Source organism: Ambystoma mexicanum (genome assembly GCF_040938575.1).
Source record: "Ambystoma mexicanum isolate Mex_15411 chromosome 12 unlocalized genomic scaffold, UKY_AmexF1_1 Mex_chr12_unloc.1, whole genome shotgun sequence".
NCBI classification, from domain to species: domain Eukaryota; kingdom Metazoa; phylum Chordata; class Amphibia; order Caudata; family Ambystomatidae; genus Ambystoma; species Ambystoma mexicanum.
In genome coordinates, this window is record NW_027182322.1 from 11,858,466 (window position 1) to 11,885,176 (window position 26,711).

General features: G+C 36.1%; 17 non-coding genes across 17 annotated transcripts; all 17 read left to right on the top strand.

Moving 5' to 3' along the window:
• Positions 1 to 1,270: 1,270 nt before the first annotated feature.
• Positions 1,271 to 1,360, top strand: TRNAR-UCU (transfer RNA arginine (anticodon UCU)). The gene is given in 2 exon segments: positions 1,271 to 1,307; positions 1,325 to 1,360. It is a non-coding gene; the product is annotated as a tRNA-Arg (tRNA).
• Positions 1,361 to 2,036: 676 nt separating this feature from the next.
• On the top strand, positions 2,037 to 2,126 carry TRNAR-UCU (transfer RNA arginine (anticodon UCU)). The gene is given in 2 exon segments: positions 2,037 to 2,073; positions 2,091 to 2,126. It is a non-coding gene; the product is annotated as a tRNA-Arg (tRNA).
• A 676-nt stretch (positions 2,127 to 2,802) lies between these two features.
• Positions 2,803 to 2,892, top strand: TRNAR-UCU (transfer RNA arginine (anticodon UCU)). Its single transcript is given in 2 exon segments — positions 2,803 to 2,839; positions 2,857 to 2,892. It is a non-coding gene; the product is annotated as a tRNA-Arg (tRNA).
• A 676-nt stretch (positions 2,893 to 3,568) lies between these two features.
• Positions 3,569 to 3,658, top strand: TRNAR-UCU (transfer RNA arginine (anticodon UCU)). Its single transcript is given in 2 exon segments — positions 3,569 to 3,605; positions 3,623 to 3,658. It is a non-coding gene; the product is annotated as a tRNA-Arg (tRNA).
• Positions 3,659 to 4,334: 676 nt separating this feature from the next.
• TRNAR-UCU (transfer RNA arginine (anticodon UCU)) lies at positions 4,335 to 4,424 on the top strand. Its single transcript is given in 2 exon segments — positions 4,335 to 4,371; positions 4,389 to 4,424. It is a non-coding gene; the product is annotated as a tRNA-Arg (tRNA).
• A 1,429-nt stretch (positions 4,425 to 5,853) lies between these two features.
• Positions 5,854 to 5,943, top strand: TRNAR-UCU (transfer RNA arginine (anticodon UCU)). The gene is given in 2 exon segments: positions 5,854 to 5,890; positions 5,908 to 5,943. It is a non-coding gene; the product is annotated as a tRNA-Arg (tRNA).
• Positions 5,944 to 8,138: 2,195 nt separating this feature from the next.
• On the top strand, positions 8,139 to 8,228 carry TRNAR-UCU (transfer RNA arginine (anticodon UCU)). The gene is given in 2 exon segments: positions 8,139 to 8,175; positions 8,193 to 8,228. It is a non-coding gene; the product is annotated as a tRNA-Arg (tRNA).
• A 2,961-nt stretch (positions 8,229 to 11,189) lies between these two features.
• On the top strand, positions 11,190 to 11,279 carry TRNAR-UCU (transfer RNA arginine (anticodon UCU)). The gene is given in 2 exon segments: positions 11,190 to 11,226; positions 11,244 to 11,279. It is a non-coding gene; the product is annotated as a tRNA-Arg (tRNA).
• Positions 11,280 to 12,721: 1,442 nt separating this feature from the next.
• Positions 12,722 to 12,811, top strand: TRNAR-UCU (transfer RNA arginine (anticodon UCU)). Its single transcript is given in 2 exon segments — positions 12,722 to 12,758; positions 12,776 to 12,811. It is a non-coding gene; the product is annotated as a tRNA-Arg (tRNA).
• Positions 12,812 to 13,487: 676 nt separating this feature from the next.
• On the top strand, positions 13,488 to 13,577 carry TRNAR-UCU (transfer RNA arginine (anticodon UCU)). Its single transcript is given in 2 exon segments — positions 13,488 to 13,524; positions 13,542 to 13,577. It is a non-coding gene; the product is annotated as a tRNA-Arg (tRNA).
• A 1,429-nt stretch (positions 13,578 to 15,006) lies between these two features.
• Positions 15,007 to 15,096, top strand: TRNAR-UCU (transfer RNA arginine (anticodon UCU)). Its single transcript is given in 2 exon segments — positions 15,007 to 15,043; positions 15,061 to 15,096. It is a non-coding gene; the product is annotated as a tRNA-Arg (tRNA).
• Positions 15,097 to 15,772: 676 nt separating this feature from the next.
• On the top strand, positions 15,773 to 15,862 carry TRNAR-UCU (transfer RNA arginine (anticodon UCU)). Its single transcript is given in 2 exon segments — positions 15,773 to 15,809; positions 15,827 to 15,862. It is a non-coding gene; the product is annotated as a tRNA-Arg (tRNA).
• Positions 15,863 to 16,538: 676 nt separating this feature from the next.
• TRNAR-UCU (transfer RNA arginine (anticodon UCU)) lies at positions 16,539 to 16,628 on the top strand. The gene is given in 2 exon segments: positions 16,539 to 16,575; positions 16,593 to 16,628. It is a non-coding gene; the product is annotated as a tRNA-Arg (tRNA).
• Positions 16,629 to 18,057: 1,429 nt separating this feature from the next.
• On the top strand, positions 18,058 to 18,147 carry TRNAR-UCU (transfer RNA arginine (anticodon UCU)). The gene is given in 2 exon segments: positions 18,058 to 18,094; positions 18,112 to 18,147. It is a non-coding gene; the product is annotated as a tRNA-Arg (tRNA).
• Positions 18,148 to 18,823: 676 nt separating this feature from the next.
• Positions 18,824 to 18,913, top strand: TRNAR-UCU (transfer RNA arginine (anticodon UCU)). The gene is given in 2 exon segments: positions 18,824 to 18,860; positions 18,878 to 18,913. It is a non-coding gene; the product is annotated as a tRNA-Arg (tRNA).
• A 676-nt stretch (positions 18,914 to 19,589) lies between these two features.
• Positions 19,590 to 19,679, top strand: TRNAR-UCU (transfer RNA arginine (anticodon UCU)). Its single transcript is given in 2 exon segments — positions 19,590 to 19,626; positions 19,644 to 19,679. It is a non-coding gene; the product is annotated as a tRNA-Arg (tRNA).
• Positions 19,680 to 26,431: 6,752 nt separating this feature from the next.
• TRNAR-UCU (transfer RNA arginine (anticodon UCU)) lies at positions 26,432 to 26,521 on the top strand. Its single transcript is given in 2 exon segments — positions 26,432 to 26,468; positions 26,486 to 26,521. It is a non-coding gene; the product is annotated as a tRNA-Arg (tRNA).
• The last annotated feature ends 190 nt before the right edge of the window (positions 26,522 to 26,711 follow it).

Below are 26,711 nucleotides of genomic sequence, written 5' to 3' on the forward strand. Positions count from 1 at the left end.
ACATATTGCTCATAAGCAATACAACATCACTGCCAGAAACTTTGCACTTTCCTAATGTATCCTTCCTTCAGAAACATTGTATTTATAATAGCTGTAAATGAGATAGACCAAAAACACGACACCCTACACTCAGACATTTGTTTCTAGCGACATATAAAGTAAAATCTTCTTTCAAAGCTATCTTTGTGTTTTTGTATTGTTAACCAATTGTATGTCTGCACTTTTTATCCAGTTCTTTTTTATTAAGGTATGAAATTGTTGTCCAAACCAATTCACTTGGCAAGAAAATACTGTAATACCCTATTCTCTGAATTTCTCCCCAAGCGAACAAAGGTGCAGTTCAAGGTTTCACCCCGAACTGTGATTCTTGCTACAGACATTTAATGTTTCAGAAAACAATCATTCTTTCATGTATCCCAGAAGGCTTGATAATGTGATGTGAAGTAAACACTGGATTGACAAAACTTAGATCATCCCTTACTGTATGCAAGTGGATTTTCATCTGGCTCTGTGGCGCAATGGATAGCGTGTTGGACTTCTAAGTGAATTGGCAAAGTCATTCAAAGGTTGTGGGTTCGAATCCAACCAGAGTCGCATTTTTTACTTTCTTATTCAAATAAGGAACATTATGCATGTGAGGAATGTTTATTTTTGGCTGATGCTTTAATCTTAGTATTTCACCCAAGTTGAACCTATGTATCTAATACAGCATGCAACTGAATCAAAAGCAGTCTGCCTTCCATGGCAACAGGAACATATTGCTCATAAGCAATACAACATCACTGCCAGAAACTTTGCACTTTCCTAATGTATCCTTCCTTCAGAAACATTGTCTTTATAATAGCTGTAAATGAGATAGACCAAAAACACAACACCCTACACTCAGACATTTGTTTCTAGCGACATATAAAGTAAAATATTCTTTCAAAACTATTTATGGTATATTCTCTTTGTGTTTTTGTATTGTTAACCAATTGTATGGCTGCACTTTTTATCCAGTTCTTTTTTATTAAGGTATGTAATTGTTGTCCAAACGTATTCAGTTTGCAAGAAAATACAGTAATACCCTATTCTCCGAATTTATCCCTAAAGGAACAAAGGTGTAGTTCAAGGTTTCACCCAGAAGTGTGATTCTTCTGCAGACATTTTATGTTTCAGAAAACAATTATTCTTTCTTGTATCCCAGAAGGCTTGATAATATGATGTGAAGTAAACACTGGATTGACAAAACCTCGATCATCCCCTGATGTACGCAAGTTGATTGTCATCTGGCTCTGTGGCGCAATGGATAGCGCGTTGGACTTCTAAGTGAATTGGCAAAGTCATTCAAAGGTTGTGGGTTCGAATCCCACCAGAGTCGCATTTTTTACTTTCTAATTCAAACAAGGAACATTATGCATGTGAGGAATGTTTATTTTTGGCCGATGCTTTAATCTTAGTATTTGACCCAAGTTGAACCTATGTATCTAATACAGCATGCAACTGAATCAAAAGCAGTCTGCCTTCCATTGCAACAGGAACATATTGCTCATAAGCAATACAACATCACTGCCAGAAACTTTGCACTTTCCTAATGTATCCTTCCTTCAGAAACATTGTATTTATAATAGCTGTAAATGAGATAGACCAAAAACACGACACCCTACACTCAGACATTTGTTTCTAGCGACATATAAAGTAAAATCTTCTTTCAAAGCTATTTATGGTATATTCTCTTTGTGTTTTTGTATTGTTAACCAATTGTATGGCTGCACTTTTTATCCAGTTCTTTTTTATTAAGGTATGGAATTGTTGTCCAAACGTATTCAGTTTGCAAGAAAATACAGTAATACCCTATTCTCCGAATTTATCCCTAAAGGAACAAAGGTGTAGTTCAAGGTTTCACCCAGAAGTGTGATTCTTCTACAGACATTTTATGTTTCAGAAAACAATTATTCTTTCTTGTATCCCAGAAGGCTTGATAATATGATGTGAAGTAAACACTGGATTGACAAAACTTCGATCATCCCTTAATGTACGCAAGTTGATTTTCATCTGGCTCTGTGGCGCAATTGATAGCGCGTTGGACTTCTAAGTGAATTGGCAAAGTCATTCAAAGGTTGTGGGTTCGAATCCCACCAGAGTCGTATTTTTTACTTTCTTATTCAAACAAGGAACATTATGCATGTGAGGAATGTTTATTTTTGGCCGATGCTTTAATCTTAGTATTTGACCCAAGTTGAACCTATGTATCTAATACAGCATGCAACTGAATCAAAAGCAGTCTGCCTTCCATTGCAACAGGAACATATTGCTCATAAGGAATACAACATCACTGCCAAAAACTTTGCACTTTCCTAATGTATCCTTCCTTCAGAAACATTGTCTTTATAATAGCTGTAAATGAGATAGACCAAAAACACGACACCCTACACTCAGACATTTGTTTCTAGCGACATATAAAGTAAAATATTCTTTCAAAACTATTTATGGTATATTCTCTTTGTGTTTTTGTATTGTTAACCAATTGTATGGCTGCACTTTTTATCCAGTTCTTTTTTATTAAGGTATGTAATTGTTGTCCAAACGTATTCAGTTTGCAAGAAAATACAGTAATACCCTATTCTCCGAATTTATCCCTAAAGGAACAAAGGTGTAGTTCAAGGTTTCACCCAGAAGTGTGATTCTTCTGCAGACATTTTATGTTTCAGAAAACAATTATTCTTTCTTGTATCCCAGAAGGCTTGATAATATGATGTGAAGTAAACACTGGATTGACAAAACCTCGATCATCCCCTGATGTACGCAAGTTGATTGTCATCTGGCTCTGTGGCGCAATGGATAGCGCGTTGGACTTCTAAGTGAATTGGCAAAGTCATTCAAAGGTTGTGGGTTCGAATCCCACCAGAGTCGCATTTTTTACTTTCTAATTCAAACAAGGAACATTATGCATGTGAGGAATGTTTATTTTTGGCCGATGCTTTAATCTTAGTATTTGACCCAAGTTGAACCTATGTATCTAATACAGCATGCAACTGAATCAAAAGCAGTCTGCCTTCCATTGCAACAGGAACATATTGCTCATAAGCAATACAACATCACTGCCAGAAACTTTGCACTTTCCTAATGTATCCTTCCTTCAGAAACATTGTATTTATAATAGCTGTAAATGAGATAGACCAAAAACACGACACCCTACACTCAGACATTTGTTTCTAGCGACATATAAAGTAAAATCTTCTTTCAAAGCTATTTATGGTATATTCTCTTTGTGTTTTTGTATTGTTAACCAATTGTATGGCTGCACTTTTTATCCAGTTCTTTTTTATTAAGGTATGGAATTGTTGTCCAAACGTATTCAGTTTGCAAGAAAATACAGTAATACCCTATTCTCCGAATTTATCCCTAAAGGAACAAAGGTGTAGTTCAAGGTTTCACCCAGAAGTGTGATTCTTCTACAGACATTTTATGTTTCAGAAAACAATTATTCTTTCTTGTATCCCAGAAGGCTTGATAATATGATGTGAAGTAAACACTGGATTGACAAAACTTCGATCATCCCTTAATGTACGCAAGTTGATTTTCATCTGGCTCTGTGGCGCAATTGATAGCGCGTTGGACTTCTAAGTGAATTGGCAAAGTCATTCAAAGGTTGTGGGTTCGAATCCCGCCAGAGTCGTATTTTTTACTTTCTTATTCAAACAAGGAACATTATGCATGTGAGGAATGTTTATTTTTGGCCGATGCTTTAATCTTAGTATTTGACCCAAGTTGAACCTATGTATCTAATACAGCATGCAACTGAATCAAAAGCAGTCTGCCTTCCATTGCAACAGGAACATATTGCTCATAAGGAATACAACATCACTGCCAAAAACTTTGCACTTTCCTAATGTATCCTTCCTTCAGAAACATTGTCTTTATAATAGCTGTAAATGAGATAGACCAAAAACACGACACCCTACACTCAGACATTTGTTTCTAGCGACATATAAAGTAAAATCTTCTTTCAAAGCTATTTATGGTATATTCTCTTTGTGTTTTTGTATTGTTAACCAATTATATGGCTGCACTTTTTATCCAGTTCTTTTTTATTAAGGTATGGAATTGTTGTCCAAACGTATTCAGTTTGCAAGAAAATACAGTAATACCCTATTCTCCGAATTTATCCCTAAAGGAACAAAGGTGTAGTTCAAGGTTTCACCCAGAAGTGTGATTCTTCTACCGACATTTTATGTTTCAGAAAACAATTATTCTTTCTTGTATCCCAGAAGGCTTGATAATATGATGTGAAGTAAACACTGGATTGACAAAACTTCGATCATCCCTTAATGTACGCAAATTCATTTTCGTCTGGCTCTGTGGTGCAATGGATAGCGCGTTGGACTTCTAAGTGAATTGGCAAAGTCATTCAAAGGTTGTGGGTTCGAATCCCACCAGAGTCGAATTTTTTACTTTCTAATTCAAACAAGGAACATTATGCATGTGAGGAATGTTTATTTTTGGCCGATGCTTTAATCTTAGTATTTGACCCAAGTTGAACCTATGTATCTAATACAGCATGCAACTGAATCAAAAGCAGTCTGCCTTCCATTGCAACAGGAACATATTGCTCATAAGCAATACAACATCACTGCCAGAAACTTTGCACTTTCCTAATGTATCCTTCCTTCAGAAACATTGTATTTATAATAGCTGTAAATGAGATAGACCAAAAACACGACACCCTACACTCAGACATTTGTTTCTAGCGACATATAAAGTAAAATCTTCTTTCAAAGCTATCTTTGTGTTTTTGTATTGTTAACCAATTGTATGTCTGCACTTTTTATCCAGTTCTTTTTTATTAAGGTATGAAATTGTTGTCCAAACCAATTCACTTGGCAAGAAAATACTGTAATACCCTATTCTCTGAATTTCTCCCCAAGCGAACAAAGGTGCAGTTCAAGGTTTCACCCCGAACTGTGATTCTTGCTACAGACATTTAATGTTTCAGAAAACAATCATTCTTTCATGTATCCCAGAAGGCTTGATAATGTGATGTGAAGTAAACACTGGATTGACAAAACTTAGATCATCCCTTACTGTATGCAAGTGGATTTTCATCTGGCTCTGTGGCGCAATGGATAGCGTGTTGGACTTCTAAGTGAATTGGCAAAGTCATTCAAAGGTTGTGGGTTCGAATCCAACCAGAGTCGCATTTTTTACTTTCTTATTCAAATAAGGAACATTATGCATGTGAGGAATGTTTATTTTTGGCTGATGCTTTAATCTTAGTATTTCACCCAAGTTGAACCAATGTATCTAATACAGCATGCAACTGAATCAAAAGCAGTCTGCCTTCCATGGCAACAGGAACATATTGCTCATAAGCAATACAACATCACTGCCAGAAACTTTGCACTTTCCTAATGTATCCTTCCTTCAGAAACATTGTCTTTATAATAGCTGTAAATGAGATAGACCAAAAACACAACACCCTACACTCAGACATTTGTTTCTAGCGACATATAAAGTAAAATATTCTTTCAAAACTATTTATGGTATATTCTCTTTGTGTTTTTGTATTGTTAACCAATTGTATGGCTGCACTTTTTATCCAGTTCTTTTTTATTAAGGTATGTAATTGTTGTCCAAACGTATTCAGTTTGCAAGAAAATACAGTAATACCCTATTCTCCGAATTTATCCCTAAAGGAACAAAGGTGTAGTTCAAGGTTTCACCCAGAAGTGTGATTCTTCTGCAGACATTTTATGTTTCAGAAAACAATTATTCTTTCTTGTATCCCAGAAGGCTTGATAATATGATGTGAAGTAAACACTGGATTGACAAAACCTCGATCATCCCCTGATGTACGCAAGTTGATTGTCATCTGGCTCTGTGGCGCAATGGATAGCGCGTTGGACTTCTAAGTGAATTGGCAAAGTCATTCAAAGGTTGTGGGTTCGAATCCCACCAGAGTCGCATTTTTTACTTTCTAATTCAAACAAGGAACATTATGCATGTGAGGAATGTTTATTTTTGGCCGATGCTTTAATCTTAGTATTTGACCCAAGTTGAACCTATGTATCTAATACAGCATGCAACTGAATCAAAAGCAGTCTGCCTTCCATTGCAACAGGAACATATTGCTCATAAGCAATACAACATCACTGCCAGAAACTTTGCACTTTCCTAATGTATCCTTCCTTCAGAAACATTGTATTTATAATAGCTGTAAATGAGATAGACCAAAAACACGACACCCTACACTCAGACATTTGTTTCTAGCGACATATAAAGTAAAATCTTCTTTCAAAGCTATTTATGGTATATTCTCTTTGTGTTTTTGTATTGTTAACCAATTATATGGCTGCACTTTTTATCCAGTTCTTTTTTATTAAGGTATGGAATTGTTGTCCAAACGTATTCAGTTTGCAAGAAAATACAGTAATACCCTATTCTCCGAATTTATCCCTAAAGGAACAAAGGTGTAGTTCAAGGTTTCACCCAGAAGTGTGATTCTTCTACCGACATTTTATGTTTCAGAAAACAATTATTCTTTCTTGTATCCCAGAAGGCTTGATAATATGATGTGAAGTAAACACTGGATTGACAAAACTTCGATCATCCCTTAATGTACGCAAGTTCATTTTCGTCTGGCTCTGTGGTGCAATGGATAGCGTGTTGGACTTCTAAGTGAATTGGCAAAGTCATTCAAAGGTTGTGGGTTTGAATCCCACCAGAGTCGCATTTTTTACTTTCTAATTCAAACAAGGAACATTATGCATGTGAGGAATGTTTATTTTTGGCCGATGCTTTAATCTTAGTATTTGACCCAAGTTGAACCTATGTATCTAATACAGCATGCAACTGAATCAAAAGCAGTCTGCCTTCCATTGCAACAGGAACATATTGCTCATAAGCAATACAACATCACTGCCAGAAACTTTGCACTTTCCTAATGTATCCTTCCTTCAGAAACATTGTATTTATAATAGCTGTAAATGAGATAGACCAAAAACACGACACCCTACACTCAGACATTTGTTTCTAGCGACATATAAAGTAAAATCTTCTTTCAAAGCTATCTTTGTGTTTTTGTATTGTTAACCAATTGTATGTCTGCACTTTTTATCCAGTTCTTTTTTATTAAGGTATGAAATTGTTGTCCAAACCAATTCACTTGGCAAGAAAATACTGTAATACCCTATTCTCTGAATTTCTCCCCAAGCGAACAAAGGTGCAGTTCAAGGTTTCACCCCGAACTGTGATTCTTGCTACAGACATTTAATGTTTCAGAAAACAATCATTCTTTCATGTATCCCAGAAGGCTTGATAATGTGATGTGAAGTAAACACTGGATTGACAAAACTTAGATCATCCCTTACTGTATGCAAGTGGATTTTCATCTGGCTCTGTGGCGCAATGGATAGCGTGTTGGACTTCTAAGTGAATTGGCAAAGTCATTCAAAGGTTGTGGGTTCGAATCCAACCAGAGTCGCATTTTTTACTTTCTTATTCAAATAAGGAACATTATGCATGTGAGGAATGTTTATTTTTGGCTGATGCTTTAATCTTAGTATTTCACCCAAGTTGAACCTATGTATCTAATACAGCATGCAACTGAATCAAAAGCAGTCTGCCTTCCATGGCAACAGGAACATATTGCTCATAAGCAATACAACATCACTGCCAGAAACTTTGCACTTTCCTAATGTATCCTTCCTTCAGAAACATTGTCTTTATAATAGCTGTAAATGAGATAGACCAAAAACACAACACCCTACACTCAGACATTTGTTTCTAGCGACATATAAAGTAAAATATTCTTTCAAAACTATTTATGGTATATTCTCTTTGTGTTTTTGTATTGTTAACCAATTGTATGGCTGCACTTTTTATCCAGTTCTTTTTTATTAAGGTATGTAATTGTTGTCCAAACGTATTCAGTTTGCAAGAAAATACAGTAATACCCTATTCTCCGAATTTATCCCTAAAGGAACAAAGGTGTAGTTCAAGGTTTCACCCAGAAGTGTGATTCTTCTGCAGACATTTTATGTTTCAGAAAACAATTATTCTTTCTTGTATCCCAGAAGGCTTGATAATATGATGTGAAGTAAACACTGGATTGACAAAACTTCGATCATCCCTTAATGTACGCAAGTTGATTTTCAACTGGCTCTGTGGCGCAATGGATAGCGCGTTGGACTTCTAAGTGAATTGGCAAAGTCATTCAAAGGTTGTGGGTTCGAATCCCCCCAGAGTCGTATTTTTTACTTTCTTATTCAAACAAGGAACATTATGCATGTGAGGAATGTTTATTTTTGGCCGATGCTTTAATCTTAGTATTTGACCCAAGTTGAACCTATGTATCTAATACAGCATGCAACTGAATCAAAAGCAGTCTGCCTTCCATTGCAACAGGAACATATTGCTCATAAGCAATACAACATCACTGCCAGAAACTTTGCACTTTCCTAATGTATCCTTCCTTCAGAAACATTGTCTTTATAATAGCTGTAAATGAGATAGACCAAAAACACGACACCCTACACTCAGACATTTGTTTCTAGCGACATATAAAGTAAAATCTTCTTTCAAAGCTATTTATGGTATATTCTCTTTGTGTTTTTGTATTGTTAACCAATTGTATGGCTGCACTTTTTATCCAGTTCTTTTTTATTAAGGTATGGAATTGTTGTCCAAACGTATTCAGTTTGCAAGAAAATACAGTAATACCCTATTCTCCGAATTTATCCCTAAAGGAACAAAAGTGTAGTTCAAGGTTTCACCCAGAAGTGTGATTCTTCTACAGACATTTTATGTTTCAGAAAACAATTATTCTTTCTTGTATCCCAGAAGGCTTGATAATATGATGTGAAGTAAACACTGGATTGACAAAACTTCGATCATCCCTTAATGTACGCAAGTTCATTTTCCTCTGGCTCTGTGGTGCAATGGATAGCGCGTTGGACTTCTAAGTGAATTGGCAAAGTCATTCAAAGGTTGTGGGTTTGAATCCCACCAGAGTCGCATTTTATACTTTCTAATTCAAACAAGGTACATTATGCATGTGAGGAATGTTTATTTTTGGCCGATGCTTTAATCTTAGTATTTGACCCAAGTTGAACCTATGTATCTAATACTGCATGCAACTGAATCAAAAACAGTCTGCCTTCCATTGCAACAGGGACATATTGCTCATAAGCAATACAACATCACTGCCAGAAACTTTGCACTTTCCTAATGTATCCTTCCTTCAGAAACATTGTATTTATAATAGCTGTAAATGAGATAGACCAAAAACACGACACCCGACACTCAGACATTTGTTTCTAGCGACATATAAAGTAAAATCTTCTTTCAAAGCTATCTTTGTGTTTTTGTATTGTTAACCAATTGTATGTCTGCACTTTTTATCCAGTTCTTTTTTATTAAGGTATGAAATTGTTGTCCAAACCAATTCACTTGGCAAGAAAATACTGTAATACCCTATTCTCTGAATTTCTCCCCAAGCGAACAAAGGTGCAGTTCAAGGTTTCACCCCGAACTGTGATTCTTGCTACAGACATTTAATGTTTCAGAAAACAATCATTCTTTCATGTATCCCAGAAGGCTTGATAATGTGATGTGAAGTAAACACTGGATTGACAAAACTTAGATCATCCCTTACTGTATGCAAGTGGATTTTCATCTGGCTCTGTGGCGCAATGGATAGCGCGTTGGACTTCTAAGTGAATTGACAAAGTCATTCAAAGGTTGTGGGTTCGAATCCAACCAGAGTCGCATTTTTTACTTTCTTATTCAAATAAGGAACATTATGCATGTGAGGAATGTTTATTTTTGGCCGATGCTTTAATCTTAGTATTTCACCAAAGTTGAACCTATGTATCTAATACAGCATGCAACTGAATCAAAAGCAGTCTGCCTTCCATGGCAACAGGAACATATTGCTCATAAGCAATACAACATCACTGCCAGAAACTTTCCACTTTCCTAATGTATCCTTCCTTCAGAAACATTGTCTTTATAATAGCTGTAAATGAGATAGACCAAAAACACGACACCCTACACTCAGACATTTGTTTCTAGCGACATATAAAGTAAAATATTCTTTCAAAACTATTTATGGTATATTCTCTTTGTGTTTTTGTATTGTTAACCAATTGTATGGCTGCACTTTTTATCCAGTTCTTTTTTATTAAGGTATGTAATTGTTGTCCAAACGTATTCAGTTTGCAAGAAAATACAGTAATACCCTATTCTCCGAATTTATCCCTAAAGGAACAAAGGTGTAGTTCAAGGTTTCACCCAGAAGTGTGATTCTTCTGCAGACATTTTATGTTTCAGAAAACAATTATTCTTTCTTGTATCCCAGAAGGCTTGATAATATGATGTGAAGTAAACACTGGATTGACAAAACCTCGATCATCCCCTGATGTACGCCAGTTGATTGTCATCTGGCTCTGTGGCGCAATGGATAGCGCGTTGGACTTCTAAGTGAATTGGCAAAGTCATTCAAAGGTTGTGGGTTCGAATCCAACCAGAGTCGCATTTTTTACTTTCTTATTCAAATAAGGAACATTATGCATGTGAGGAATGTTTATTTTTGGCCGATGCTTTAATCTTAGTATTTGACCCAAGTTGAACCTATGTATCTAATACAGCATGCAACTGAATCAAAAGCAGTCTGCCTTCCATTGCAACAGGAACATATTGCTCATAAGCAATACAACATCACTGCCAGAAACTTTGCACTTTCCTAATGTATCCTTCCTTCAGAAACATTGTATTTATAATAGCTGTAAATGAGATAGACCAAAAACACGACACCCTACACTCAGACATTTGTTACTAGCGACATATAAAGTAAAATATTCTTTCAAAACTATTTATGGTATATTCTCTTTGTGTTTTTGTATTGTTAACCAATTGTATGGCTGCACTTTTTATCCAGTTCTTTTTTATTAAGGTATGTAATTGTTGTCCAAACGTATTCAGTTTGCAAGAAAATACAGTAATACCCTATTCTCCGAATTTATCCCTAAAGGAACAAAGGTGTAGTTCAAGGTTTCACCCAGAAGTGTGATTCTTCTACAGACATTTTATGTTTCAGAAAACAATTATTCTTTCTTGTATCCCAGAAGGCTTGATAATATGATGTGAAGTAAACACTGGATTGACAAAACTTCGATCATCCCTTAATGTACGCAAGTTGATTTTCATCTGGCTCTGTGGCGCAATGGATAGCGCGTTGGACTTCTAAGTGAATTGGCAAAGTCATTCAAAGGTTGTGGGTTCGAATCCCACCAGAGTCGTATTTTTTACTTTCTTATTCAAACAAGGAACATTATGCATGTGAGGAATGTTTATTTTTGGCCGATGCTTTAATCTTAGTATTTGACCCAAGTTGAACCTATGTATCTAATACAGCATGCAACTGAATCAAAAGCAGTCTGCCTTCCATTGCAACAGGAACATATTGCTCATAAGGAATACAACATCACTGCCAAAAACTTTGCACTTTCCTAATGTATCCTTCCTTCAGAAACATTGTCTTTATAATAGCTGTAAATGAGATAGACCAAAAACACGACACCCTACACTCAGACATTTGTTTCTAGCGACATATAAAGTAAAATCTTCTTTCAAAGCTATTTATGGTATATTCTCTTTGTGTTTTTGTATTGTTAACCAATTGTATGGCTGCACTTTTTATCCAGTTCTTTTTTATTAAGGTATGAAATTGTTGTCCAAACCAATTCACTTGGCAAGAAAATACTGTAATACCCTATTCTCTGAATTTCTCCCCAAGCGAACAAAGGTGCAGTTCAAGGTTTCACCCCGAACTGTGATTCTTGCTACAGACATTTAATGTTTCAGAAAACAATCATTCTTTCATGTATCCCAGAAGGCTTGATAATGTGATGTGAAGTAAACACTGGATTGACAAAACTTCGATCATCCCTTACTGTATGCAAGTGGATTTTCATCTGGCTCTGTTGCGCAATGGATAGCGCGTTGGACTTCTAAGTGAATTGGCAAAGTCATTCAAAGGTTGTGGGTTCGAATCCAACCAGAGTCGCATTTTTTACTTTCTTATTCAAATAAGGAACATTATGCATGTGAGGAATGTTTATTTTTGGCCGATGCTTTAATCTTAGTATTTCACCCAAGTTGAACCTATGTATCTAATACAGCATGCAACTGAATCAAAAGCAGTCTGCCTTCCATGGCAACAGGAACATATTGCTCATAAGCAATACAACATCACTGCCAGAAACTTTGCACTTTCCTAATGTATCCTTCCTTCAGAAACATTGTCTTTATAATAGCTGTAAATGAGATAGACCAAAACACGACACCCTACACTCAGACATTTGTTACTAGCGACATATAAAGTAAAATATTCTTTCAAAACTATTTATGGTATATTCTCTTTGTGTTTTTGTATTGTTAACCAATTGTATGGCTGCACTTTTTATCCAGTTCTTTTTTATTAAGGTATGTAATTGTTGTCCAAACGTATTCAGTTTGCAAGAAAATACAGTAATACCCTATTCTCCGAATTTATCCCTAAAGGAACAAAGGTGTAGTTCAAGGTTTCACCCAGAAGTGTGATTCTTCTGCAGACATTTTATGTTTCAGAAAACAATTATTCTTTCTTGTATCCCAGAAGGCTTGATAATATGATGTGAAGTAAACACTGGATTGACAAAACCTCGATCATCCCCTGATGTACGCAAGTTGATTGTCATCTGGCTCTGTGGCGCAATGGATAGCGCGTTGGACTTCTAAGTGAATTGGCAAAGTCATTCAAAGGTTGTGGGTTCGAATCCCACCAGAGTCGCATTTTTTACTTTCTTATTCAAACAAGGAACATTATGCATGTGAGGAATGTTTATTTTTGGCCGATGCTTTAATCTTAGTATTTGACCCAAGTTGAACCTATGTATCTAATACAGCATGCAACTGAATCAAAAGCAGTCTGCCTTCCATTGCAACAGGAACATATTGCTCATAAGGAATACAACATCACTGCCAAAAACTTTGCACTTTCCTAATGTATCCTTCCTTCAGAAACATTGTCTTTATAATAGCTGTAAATGAGATAGACCAAAAACACGACACCCTACACTCAGACATTTGTTTCTAGCGACATATAAAGTAAAATCTTCTTTCAAAGCTATTTATGGTATATTCTCTTTGTGTTTTTGTATTGTTAATCAATTGTATGGCTGCACTTTTTATCCAGTTCTTTTTTATTAAGGTATGGAATTGTTGTCCAAACGTATTCAGTTTGCAAGAAAATACAGTAATACCCTATTCTCCGAATTTATCCCTAAAGGAAAAAAGGTGTAGTTCAAGGTTTCACCCAGAAGTGTGATTCTTCTACAGACATTTTATGTTTCAGAAAACAATTATTCTTTCTTGTATCCCAGAAGGCTTGATAATATGATGTGAAGTAAACACTGGATTGACAAAACTTCGATCATCCCTTAATGTACGCAAGTTCATTTTCGTCTGGCTCTGTGGTGCAATGGATAGCGCGTTGGACTTCTAAGTGAATTGGCAAAGTCATTCAAAGGTTGTGGGTTCGAATCCCACCAGAGTCGCATTTTTTACTTTCTAATTCAAACAAGGAACATTATGCATGTGAGGAATGTTTATTTTTGGCCGATGCTTTAATCTTAGTATTTGACCCAAGTTGAACCTATGTATCTAATACAGCATGCAACTGAATCAAAAGCAGTCTGCCTTCCATTGCAACAGGAACATATTGCTCATAAGCAATACAACATCACTGCCAGAAACTTTGCACTTTCCTAATGTATCCTTCCTTCAGAAACATTGTATTTATAATAGCTGTAAATGAGATAGACCAAAAACACGACACCCTACACTCAGACATTTGTTTCTAGCGACATATAAAGTAAAATCTTCTTTCAAAGCTATCTTTGTGTTTTTGTATTGTTAACCAATTGTATGTCTGCACTTTTTATCCAGTTCTTTTTTATTAAGGTATGAAATTGTTGTCCAAACCAATTCACTTGGCAAGAAAATACTGTAATACCCTATTCTCTGAATTTCTCCCCAAGCGAACAAAGGTGCAGTTCAAGGTTTCACCCCGAACTGTGATTCTTGCTACAGACATTTAATGTTTCAGAAAACAATCATTCTTTCATGTATCCCAGAAGGCTTGATAATGTGATGTGAAGTAAACACTGGATTGACAAAACTTAGATCATCCCTTACTGTATGCAAGTGGATTGTCATCTGGCTCTGTGGCGCAATGGATAGCGTGTTGGACTTCTAAGTGAATTGGCAAAGTCATTCAAAGGTTGTGGGTTCGAATCCAACCAGAGTCGCATTTTTTACTTTCTTATTCAAATAAGGAACATTATGCATGTGAGGAATGTTTATTTTTGGCTGATGCTTTAATCTTAGTATTTCACCCAAGTTGAACCTATGTATCTAATACAGCATGCAACTGAATCAAAAGCAGTCTGCCTTCCATGGCAACAGGAACATATTGCTCATAAGCAATACAACATCACTGCCAGAAACTTTGCACTTTCCTAAGGTATCCTTCCTTCAGAAACATTGTCTTTATAATAGCTGTAAATGAGATAGACCAAAAACACGACACCCTACACTCAGACATTTGTTTCTAGCGACATATAAAGTAAAATATTCTTTCAAAACTATTTATGGTATATTCTCTTTGTGTTTTTGTATTGTTAACCAATTGTATGGCTGCACTTTTTATCCAGTTCTTTTTTATTAAGGTATGTAATTGTTGTCCAAACGTATTCAGTTTGCAAGAAAATACAGTAATACACTATTCTCCGAATTTATCCCTAAAGGAACAAAGGTGTAGTTCAAGGTTTCACCCAGAAGTGTGATTCTTCTGCAGACATTTTATGTTTCAGAAAACAATTATTCTTTCTTGTATCCCAGAAGGCTTGATAATATGATGTGAAGTAAACACTGGATTGACAAAACCTCGATCATCCCCTGATGTACGCAAGTTGATTGTCATCTGGCTCTGTGGCGCAATGGATAGTGCGTTGGACTTCTAAGTGAATTGGCAAAGTCATTCAAAGGTTGTGGGTTCGAATCCCACCAGAGTCGCATTTTTTACTTTCTAATTCAAACAAGGAACATTATGCATGTGAGGAATGTTTATTTTTGGCCGATGCTTTAATCTTAGTATTTGACCCAAGTTGAACCTATGTATCTAATACAGCATGCAACTGAATCAAAAGCAGTCAGCCTTCCATTGCAACAGGAACATATTGCTCATAAGCAATACAACATCACTGCCAGAAACTTTGCACTTTCCTAATGTATCCTTCCTTCAGAAACATTGTCTTTATAATAGCTGTAAATGAGATAGACCAAAAACACGACACCCTACACTCAGACATTTGTTTCTAGCGACATATAAAGTAAAATCTTCTTTCAAAGCTATTTATGGTATATTCTCTTTGTGTTTTTGTATTGTTAACCAATTGTATGGCTGCACTTTTTATCCAGTTCTTTTTTATTAAGGTATGGAATTGTTGTCCAAACGTATTCAGTTTGCAAGAAAATACAGTAATACCCTATTCTCCGAATTTATCCCTAAAGGAACAAAGGTGTAGTTCAAGGTTTCACCCAGAAGTGTGATTCTTCTACAGACATTTTATGTTTCAGAAAACAATTATTCTTTCTTGTATCCCAGAAGGCTTGATAATATGATGTGAAGTAAACACTGGATTGACAAAACCTCGATCATCCCCTGATGTACGCAAGTTGATTGTCATCTGGCTCTGTGGCGCAATGGATAGCGCGTTGGACTTCTAAGTGAATTGGCAAAGTCATTCAAAGGTTGTGGGTTCGAATCCCACCAGAGTCGCATTTTTTACTTTCTAATTCAAACAAGGAACATTATGCATGTGAGGAATGTTTATTTTTGGCCGATGCTTTAATCTTAGTATTTGACCCAAGTTGAACCTATGTATCTAATACAGCATGCAACTGAATCAAAAGCAGTCTGCCTTCCATTGCAACAGGAACATATTGCTCATAAGGAATACAACATCACTGCCAAAAACTTTGCACTTTCCTAATGTATCCTTCCTTCAGAAACATTGTCTTTATAATAGCTGTAAATGAGATAGACCAAAAACACGACACCCTACACTCAGACATTTGTTTCTAGCGACATATAAAGTAAAATCTTCTTTCAAAGCTATTTATGGTATATTCTCTTTGTGTTTTTGTATTGTTAACCAATTATATGGCTGCACTTTTTATCCAGTTCTTTTTTATTAAGGTATGGAATTGTTGTCCAAACGTATTCAGTTTGCAAGAAAATACAGTAATACCCTATTCTCCGAATTTATCCCTAAAGGAACAAAGGTGTAGTTCAAGGTTTCACCCAGAAGTGTGATTCTTCTACAGACATTTTATGTTTCAGAAAACAATTATTCTTTCTTGTATCCCAGAAGGCTTGATAATATGATGTGAAGTAAACACTGGATTGACAAAACTTCGATCATCCCTTAATGTACGCAAGTTCATTTTCGTCTGGCTCTGTGGTGCAATGGATAGCGCGTTGGACTTCTAAGTGAATTGGCAAAGTCATTCAAAGGTTGTGGGTTCGAATCCCACCAGAGTCGCATTTTTTACTTTCTAATTCAAACAAGGAACATTATGCATGTGAGGAATGTTTATTTTTGGCCGATGCTTTAATCTTAGTATTTGACCCAAGTTGAACCTATGTATCTAATACAGCATGCAACTGAATCAAAAGCAGTCTGCCTTCCATTGCAACAGGAACATATTGCTCATAAGCAATACAACATCACTGCCAGAAACTTGGCACTTTTCTAATGTATCCTTCCTTCAGAAACATTGTCTTTATAATAGCTGTAAATGAGATAGACCAAAAACACGACACCCTACACTCAGACATTTGTTTCTAGCGACATATAAAGTAAAATCTTCTTTCAAAGCTATCTTTGTGTTTTTGTATTGTTAACCAATTGTATGTCTGCACTTTTTATCCAGTTCTTTTTTATTAAGGTATGAAATTGTTGTCCAAACCAATTCACTTGGCAAGAAAATACTGTAATACCCTATTCTCTGAATTTCTCCCCAAGCGAACAAAGGTGCAGTTCAAGGTTTCACCCCGAACTGTGATTCTTGCTACAGACATTTAATGTTTCAGAAAACAATCATTCTTTCATGTATCCCAGAAGGCTTGATAATGTGATGTGAAGTAAACACTGGATTGACAAAACTTAGATCATCCCTTACTGTATGCAAGTGGATTGTCATCTGGCTCTGTGGCGCAATGGATAGCGTGTTGGACTTCTAAGTGAATTGGCAAAGTCATTCAAAGGTTGTGGGTTCGAATCCAACCAGAGTCGCATTTTTTACTTTCTTATTCAAATAAGGAACATTATGCATGTGAGGAATGTTTATTTTTGGCTGATGCTTTAATCTTAGTATTTCACCCAAGTTGAACCTATGTATCTAATACAGCATGCAACTGAATCAAAAGCAGTCTGCCTTCCATGGCAACAGGAACATATTGCTCATAAGCAATACAACATCACTGCCAGAAACTTTGCACTTTCCTAAGGTATCCTTCCTTCAGAAACATTGTCTTTATAATAGCTGTAAATGAGATAGACCAAAAACACGACACCCTACACTCAGACATTTGTTTCTAGCGACATATAAAGTAAAATATTCTTTCAAAACTATTTATGGTATATTCTCTTTGTGTTTTTGTATTGTTAACCAATTGTATGGCTGCACTTTTTATCCAGTTCTTTTTTATTAAGGTATGTAATTGTTGTCCAAACGTATTCAGTTTGCAAGAAAATACAGTAATACACTATTCTCCGAATTTATCCCTAAAGGAACAAAGGTGTAGTTCAAGGTTTCACCCAGAAGTGTGATTCTTCTGCAGACATTTTATGTTTCAGAAAACAATTATTCTTTCTTGTATCCCAGAAGGCTTGATAATATGATGTGAAGTAAACACTGGATTGACAAAACCTCGATCATCCCCTGATGTACGCAAGTTGATTGTCATCTGGCTCTGTGGCGCAATGGATAGTGCGTTGGACTTCTAAGTGAATTGGCAAAGTCATTCAAAGGTTGTGGGTTCGAATCCCACCAGAGTCGCATTTTTTACTTTCTAATTCAAACAAGGAACATTATGCATGTGAGGAATGTTTATTTTTGGCCGATGCTTTAATCTTAGTATTTGACCCAAGTTGAACCTATGTATCTAATACAGCATGCAACTGAATCAAAAGCAGTCAGCCTTCCATTGCAACAGGAACATATTGCTCATAAGCAATACAACATCACTGCCAGAAACTTTGCACTTTCCTAATGTATCCTTCCTTCAGAAACATTGTCTTTATAATAGCTGTAAATGAGATAGACCAAAAACACGACACCCTACACTCAGACATTTGTTTCTAGCGACATATAAAGTAAAATCTTCTTTCAAAGCTATTTATGGTATATTCTCTTTGTGTTTTTGTATTGTTAACCAATTGTATGGCTGCACTTTTTATCCAGTTCTTTTTTATTAAGGTATGGAATTGTTGTCCAAACGTATTCAGTTTGCAAGAAAATACAGTAATACCCTATTCTCCGAATTTATCCCTAAAGGAACAAAGGTGTAGTTCAAGGTTTCACCCAGAAGTGTGATTCTTCTACAGACATTTTATGTTTCAGAAAACAATTATTCTTTCTTGTATCCCAGAAGGCTTGATAATATGATGTGAAGTAAACACTGGATTGACAAAACCTCGATCATCCCCTGATGTACGCAAGTTGATTGTCATCTGGCTCTGTGGCGCAATGGATAGCGCGTTGGACTTCTAAGTGAATTGGCAAAGTCATTCAAAGGTTGTGGGTTCGAATCCCACCAGAGTCGCATTTTTTACTTTCTAATTCAAACAAGGAACATTATGCATGTGAGGAATGTTTATTTTTGGCCGATGCTTTAATCTTAGTATTTGACCCAAGTTGAACCTATGTATCTAATACAGCATGCAACTGAATCAAAAGCAGTCTGCCTTCCATTGCAACAGGAACATATTGCTCATAAGGAATACAACATCACTGCCAAAAACTTTGCACTTTCCTAATGTATCCTTCCTTCAGAAACATTGTCTTTATAATAGCTGTAAATGAGATAGACCAAAAACACGACACCCTACACTCAGACATTTGTTTCTAGCGACATATAAAGTAAAATCTTCTTTCAAAGCTATTTATGGTATATTCTCTTTGTGTTTTTGTATTGTTAACCAATTATATGGCTGCACTTTTTATCCAGTTCTTTTTTATTAAGGTATGGAATTGTTGTCCAAACGTATTCAGTTTGCAAGAAAATACAGTAATACCCTATTCTCCGAATTTATCCCTAAAGGAACAAAGGTGTAGTTCAAGGTTTCACCCAGAAGTGTGATTCTTCTACAGACATTTTATGTTTCAGAAAACAATTATTCTTTCTTGTATCCCAGAAGGCTTGATAATATGATGTGAAGTAAACACTGGATTGACAAAACCTCGATCATCCCCTGATGTACGCAAGTTGATTGTCATCTGGCTCTGTGGCGCAATGGATAGCGCGTTGGACTTCTAAGTGAATTGGCAAAGTCATTCAAAGGTTGTGGGTTCGAATCCCACCAGAGTCTCATTTTTTACTTTCTAATTCAAACAAGGAACATTATGCATGTGAGGAATGTTTATTTTTGGCCGATGCTTTAATCTTAGTATTTGACCCAAGTTGAACCTATGTATCTAATACAGCATGCAACTGAATCAAAAGCAGTCTGCCTTCCATTGCAACAGGAACATATTGCTCATAAGGAATACAACATCACTGCCAAAAACTTTGCACTTTCCTAATGTATCCTTCCTTCAGAAACATTGTCTTTATAATAGCTGTAAATGAGATAGACCAAAAACACGACACCCTACACTCAGACATTTGTTTCTAGCGACATATAAAGTAAAATCTTCTTTCAAAGCTATTTATGGTATATTCTCTTTGTGTTTTTGTATTGTTAACCAATTATATGGCTGCACTTTTTATCCAGTTCTTTTTTATTAAGGTATGGAATTGTTGTCCAAACGTATTCAGTTTGCAAGAAAATACAGTAATACCCTATTCTCTGAATTTATCCCTAAAGGAACAAAGGTGTAGTTCAAGGTTTCACCCAGAAGTGTGATTCTTCTACAGACATTTTATGTTTCAGAAAACAATTATTCTTTCTTGTATCCCAGAAGCCTTGATAATATGATGTGAAGTAAACACTGGATTGACAAAACTTCGATCATCCCTTAATGTACGCAAGTTCATTTTCGTCTGGCTCTGTGGTGCAATGGATAGCGCGTTGGACTTCTAAGTGAATTGGCAAAGTCATTCATAGGTTGTGGGTTCGAATCCCACCAGAGTCGCATTTTTTACTTTCTAATTCAAACAAGGAACATTATGCATGTGAGGAATGTTTATTTTTGGCCGATGCTTTAATCTTAGTATTTGACCCAAGTTGAACCTATGTATCTAATACAGCATGCAACTGAATCAAAAGCAGTCTGCCTTCCATTGCAACAGGAACATATTGCTCATAAGCAATACAACATCACTGCCAGAAACTTTGCACTTTCCTAATGTATCCTTCCTTCAGAAACATTGTATTTATAATAGCTGTAAATGAGATAGACCAAAAACACGACACCCTACACTCAGACATTTGTTTCTAGCGACATATAAAGTAAAATCTTCTTTCAAAGCTATCTTTGTGTTTTTGTATTGTTAACCAATTGTATGTCTGCACTTTTTATCCAGTTCTTTTTTATTAAGGTATGAAATTGTTGTCCAAACCAATTCACTTGGCAAGAAAATACTGTAATACCCTATTCTCTGAATTTCTCCCCAAGCGAACAAAGGTGCAGTTCAAGGTTTCACCCCGAACTGTGATTCTTGCTACAGACATTTAATGTTTCAGAAAACAATCATTCTTTCATGTATCCCAGAAGGCTTGATAATGTGATGTGAAGTAAACACTGGATTGACAAAACTTAGATCATCCCTTACTGTATGCAAGTGGATTTTCATCTGGCTCTGTGGCGCAATGGATAGCGCGTTGGACTTCTAAGTGAATTGGCAAAGTCATTCAAAGGTTGTGGGTTTGAATCCAACCAGAGTCGCATTTTTTACTTTCTTATTCAAATAAGGAACATTATGCATGTGAGGAATGTTTATTTTTGGCCGATGCTTTAATCTTAGTATTTCACCCAAGTTGAACCTATGTATCTAATACAGCATGCAACTGAATCAAAAGCAGTCTGCCTTCCATGGCAACAGGAACATATTGCTCATAAGCAATACAACATCACTGCCAGAAACTTTGCACTTTCCTAATGTATCCTTCCTTCAGAGACATTGTCTTTATAATAGCTGTAAATGAGATAGACCAAAAACACGACACCCTACACTCAGACATTTGTTTCTAGCGACATATAAAGTAAAATATTCTTTCAAAACTATTTATGGTATATTCTCTTTGTGTTTTTGTATTGTTAACCAATTGCATGGCTGCACTTTTTATCCAGTTCTTTTTTATTAAGGTATGTAATTGTTGTCCAAACGTATTCAGTTAGCAAGAAAATACAGTAATACCCTATTCTCCGAATTTATCCCTAAAGGAACAAAGGTGTAGTTCAAGGTTTCACCCAGAAGTGTGATTCTTCTGCAGACATTTTATGTTTCAGAAAACAATTATTCTTTCTTGTATCCCAGAAGGCTTGATAATATGATGTGAAGTAAACACTGGATTGACAAAACCTCGATCATCCCCTGATGTACGCAAGTTGATTGTCATTTGGCTCTGTGGCGCAATGGATAGCCCGTTGGACTTCTAAGTGAATTGGCAAAGTCATTCAAAGGTTGTGGGTTCGAATCCCACCAGAGTCACATTTTTTACTTTCTAATTCAAACAAGGAACATTATGCATGTGAGGAATGTTTATTTTTGGCCGATGCTTTAATCTTAGTATTTGACCCAAGTTGAACCTATGTATCTAATACAGCATGCAACTGAATCAAAAGCAGTCTGCCTTCCATTGGAACAGGAACATATTGCTCATAAGCAATACAACATCACTGCCAGAAACTTTGCACTTTCCTAATGTATCCTTCCTTCAGAAACATTGTCTTTATAATAGCTGTAAATGAGATAGACCAAAAACACGACACCCTACACTCAGACATTTGTTTCTAGCGACATATAAAGTAAAATCTTCTTTCAAAGCTATCTTTGTGTTTTTGTATTGTTAACCAATTGTATGTCTGCACTTTTTATCCAGTTCTTTTTTATTAAGGTATGAAATTGTTGTCCAAACCAATTCACTTGGCAAGAAAATACTGTAATACCCTATTCTCTGAATTTCTCCCCAAGCGAACAAAGGTGCAGTTCAAGGTTTCACCCCGAACTGTGATTCTTGCTACAGACATTTAATGTTTCAGAAAACAATCATTCTTTCATGTATCCCAGAAGGCTTGATAATGTGATGTGAAGTAAACACTGGATTGACAAAACTTCGATCATCCCTTACTGTATGCAAGTGGATTTTCATCTGGCTCTGTTGCGCAATGGATAGCGCGTTGGACTTCTAAGTGAATTGGCAAAGTCATTCAAAGGTTGTGGGTTCGAATCCCACCAGAGTCGCATTTTTTACTTTCTAATTCAAACAAGGAACATTATGCATGTGAGGAATGTTTATTTTTGGCCGATGCTTTAATCTTAGTATTTGACCCAAGTTGAACCTATGTATCTAATACAGCATGCAACTGAATCAAAAGCAGTCTGCCTTCCATTGGAACAGGAACATATTGCTCATAAGCAATACAACATCACTGCCAGAAACTTTGCACTTTCCTAATGTATCCTTCCTTCAGAAACATTGTCTTTATAATAGCTGTAAATGAGATAGACCAAAAACACGACACCCTACACTCAGACATTTGTTTCTAGCGACATATAAAGTAAAATCTTCTTTCAAAGCTATCTTTGTGTTTTTTTATTGTTAACCAATTGTATGTCTGCACTTTTTATCCAGTTCTTTTTTATTAAGGTATGAAATTGTTGTCCAAACCAATTCACTTGGCAAGAAAATACTGTAATACCCTATTCTCTGAATTTCTCCCCAAGCGAACAAAGGTGCAGTTCAAGGTTTCACCCCGAACTGTGATTCTTGCTACAGACATTTAATGTTTCAGAAAACAATCATTCTTTCATGTATCCCAGAAGGCTTGATAATATGATGTGAAGTAAACACTGGATTGACAAAACCTCGATCATCCCCTGATGTACGCAAGTTGATTGTCATCTGGCTCTGTGGCGCAATGGATAGCCCGTTGGACTTCTAAGTGAATTGGCAAAGTCATTCAAAGGTTGTGGGTTCGAATCCCACCAGAGTCGCATTTTTTACTTTCTAATTCAAACAAGGAACATTATGCATGTGAGGAATGTTTATTTTTGGCCGATGCTTTAATCTTAGTATTTGACCCAAGTTGAACCTATGTATCTAATACAGCATGCAACTGAATCAAAAGCAGTCTGCCTTCCATTGCAACAGGAACATATTGCTCATAAGGAATACAACATCACTGCCAAAAACTTTGCACTTTCCTAATGTATCCTTCCTTCAGAAACATTGTCTTTATAATAGCTGTAAATGAGATAGACCAAAAACACGACACCCTACACTCAGACATTTGTTTCTAGCGACATATAAAGTAAAATCTTCTTTCAAAGCTATTTATGGTATATTCTCTTTGTGTTTTTGTATTGTTAACCAATTATATGGCTGCACTTTTTATCCAGTTCTTTTTTATTAAGGTATGGAATTGTTGTCCAAACGTATTCAGTTTGCAAGAAAATACAGTAATACCCCATTCTCTGAATTTATCCCTAAAGGAACAAAGGTGTAGTTCAAGGTTTCACCCAGAAGTGTGATTCTTCTACAGACATTTTATGTTTCAGAAAACAATTATTCTTTCTTGTATCCCAGAAGCCTTGATAATATGATGTGAAGTAAACACTGGATTGACAAAACTTCGATCATCCCTTAATGTACGCAAGTTCATTTTCGTCTGGCTCTGTGGTGCAATGGATAGCGCGTTGGACTTCTAAGTGAATTGGCAAAGTCATTCATAGGTTGTGGGTTCGAATCCCACCAGAGTCGCATTTTTTACTTTCTAATTCAAACAAGGAACATTATGCATGTGAGGAATGTTTATTTTTGGCCGATGCTTTAATCTTAGTATTTGACCCAAGTTGAACCTATGTATCTAATACAGCATGCAACTGAATCAAAAGCAGTCTGCCTTCCATTGCAACAGGAACATATTGCTCATAAGCAATACAACATCACTGCCAGAAACTTTGCACTTTCCTAATGTATCCTTCCTTCAGAAACATTGTATTTATAATAGCTGTAAATGAGATAGACCAAAAACACGACACCCTACACTCAGACATTTGTTTCTAGCGACATATAAAGTAAAATCTTCTTTCAAAGCTATCTTTGTGTTTTTGTATTGTTAACCAATTGTATGTCTGCACTTTTTATCCAGTTCTTTTTTATTAAGGTATGAAATTGTTGTCCAAACCAATTCACTTGGCAAGAAAATACTGTAATACCCTATTCTCTGAATTTCTCCCCAAGCGAACAAAGGTGCAGTTCAAGGTTTCACCCCGAACTGTGATTCTTGCTACAGACATTTAATGTTTCAGAAAACAATCATTCTTTCATGTATCCCAGAAGGCTTGATAATGTGATGTGAAGTAAACACTGGATTGACAAAACTTAGATCATCCCTTACTGTATGCAAGTGGATTTTCATCTGGCTCTGTGGCGCAATGGATAGCGCGTTGGACTTCTAAGTGAATTGGCAAAGTCATTCAAAGGTTGTGGGTTTGAATCCAACCAGAGTCGCATTTTTTACTTTCTTATTCAAATAAGGAACATTATGCATGTGAGGAATGTTTATTTTTGGCCGATGCTTTAATCTTAGTATTTCACCCAAGTTGAACCTATGTATCTAATACAGCATGCAACTGAATCAAAAGCAGTCTGCCTTCCATGGCAACAGGAACATATTGCTCATAAGCAATACAACATCACTGCCAGAAACTTTGCACTTTCCTAATGTATCCTTCCTTCAGAAACATTGTCTTTATAATAGCTGTAAATGAGATAGACCAAAAACACGACACCCTACACTCAGACATTTGTTTCTAGCGACATATAAAGTAAAATATTCTTTCAAAACTATTTATGGTATATTCTCTTTGTGTTTTTGTATTGTTAACCAATTGCATGGCTGCACTTTTTATCCAGTTCTTTTTTATTAAGGTATGTAATTGTTGTCCAAACGTATTCAGTTAGCAAGAAAATACAGTAATACCCTATTCTCCGAATTTATCCCTAAAGGAACAAAGGTGTAGTTCAAGGTTTCACCCAGAAGTGTGATTCTTCTGCAGACATTTTATGTTTCAGAAAACAATTATTCTTTCTTGTATCCCAGAAGGCTTGATAATATGATGTGAAGTAAACACTGGATTGACAAAACCTCGATCATCCCCTGATGTACGCAAGTTGATTGTCATTTGGCTCTGTGGCGCAATGGATAGCCCGTTGGACTTCTAAGTGAATTGGCAAAGTCATTCAAAGGTTGTGGGTTCGAATCCCACCAGAGTCGCATTTTTTACTTTCTAATTCAAACAAGGAACATTATGCATGTGAGGAATGTTTATTTTTGGCCGATGCTTTAATCTTAGTATTTGACCCAAGTTGAACCTATGTATCTAATACAGCATGCAACTGAATCAAAAGCAGTCTGCCTTCCATTGCAACAGGAACATATTGCTCATAAGGAATACAACATCACTGCCAAAAACTTTGCACTTTCCTAATGTATCCTTCCTTCAGAAACATTGTCTTTATAATAGCTGTAAATGAGATAGACCAAAAACACGACACCCTACACTCAGACATTTGTTTCTAGCGACATATAAAGTAAAATCTTCTTTCAAAGCTATTTATGGTATATTCTCTTTGTGTTTTTGTATTGTTAATCAATTGTATGGCTGCACTTTTTATCCAGTTCTTTTTTATTAAGGTATGGAATTGTTGTCCAAACGTATTCAGTTTGCAAGAAAATACAGTAATACCCTATTCTCCGAATTTATCCCTAAAGGAAAAAAGGTGTAGTTCAAGGTTTCACCCAGAAGTGTGATTCTTCTACAGACATTTTATGTTTCAGAAAACAATTATTCTTTCTTGTATCCCAGAAGGCTTGATAATATGATGTGAAGTAAACACTGGATTGACAAAACTTCGATCATCCCTTAATGTACGCAAGTTCATTTTCGTCTGGCTCTGTGGTGCAATGGATAGCGCGTTGGACTTCTAAGTGAATTGGCAAAGTCATTCAAAGGTTGTGGGTTCGAATCCCACCAGAGTCGCATTTTTTACTTTCTAATTCAAACAAGGAACATTATGCATGTGAGGAATGTTTATTTTTGGCCGATGCTTTAATCTTAGTATTTGACCCAAGTTGAACCTATGTTTCTAATACAGCATGCAACTGAATCAAAAGCAGTCTGCCTTCCATTGCAACAGGAACATATTGCTCATAAGCAATACAACATCACT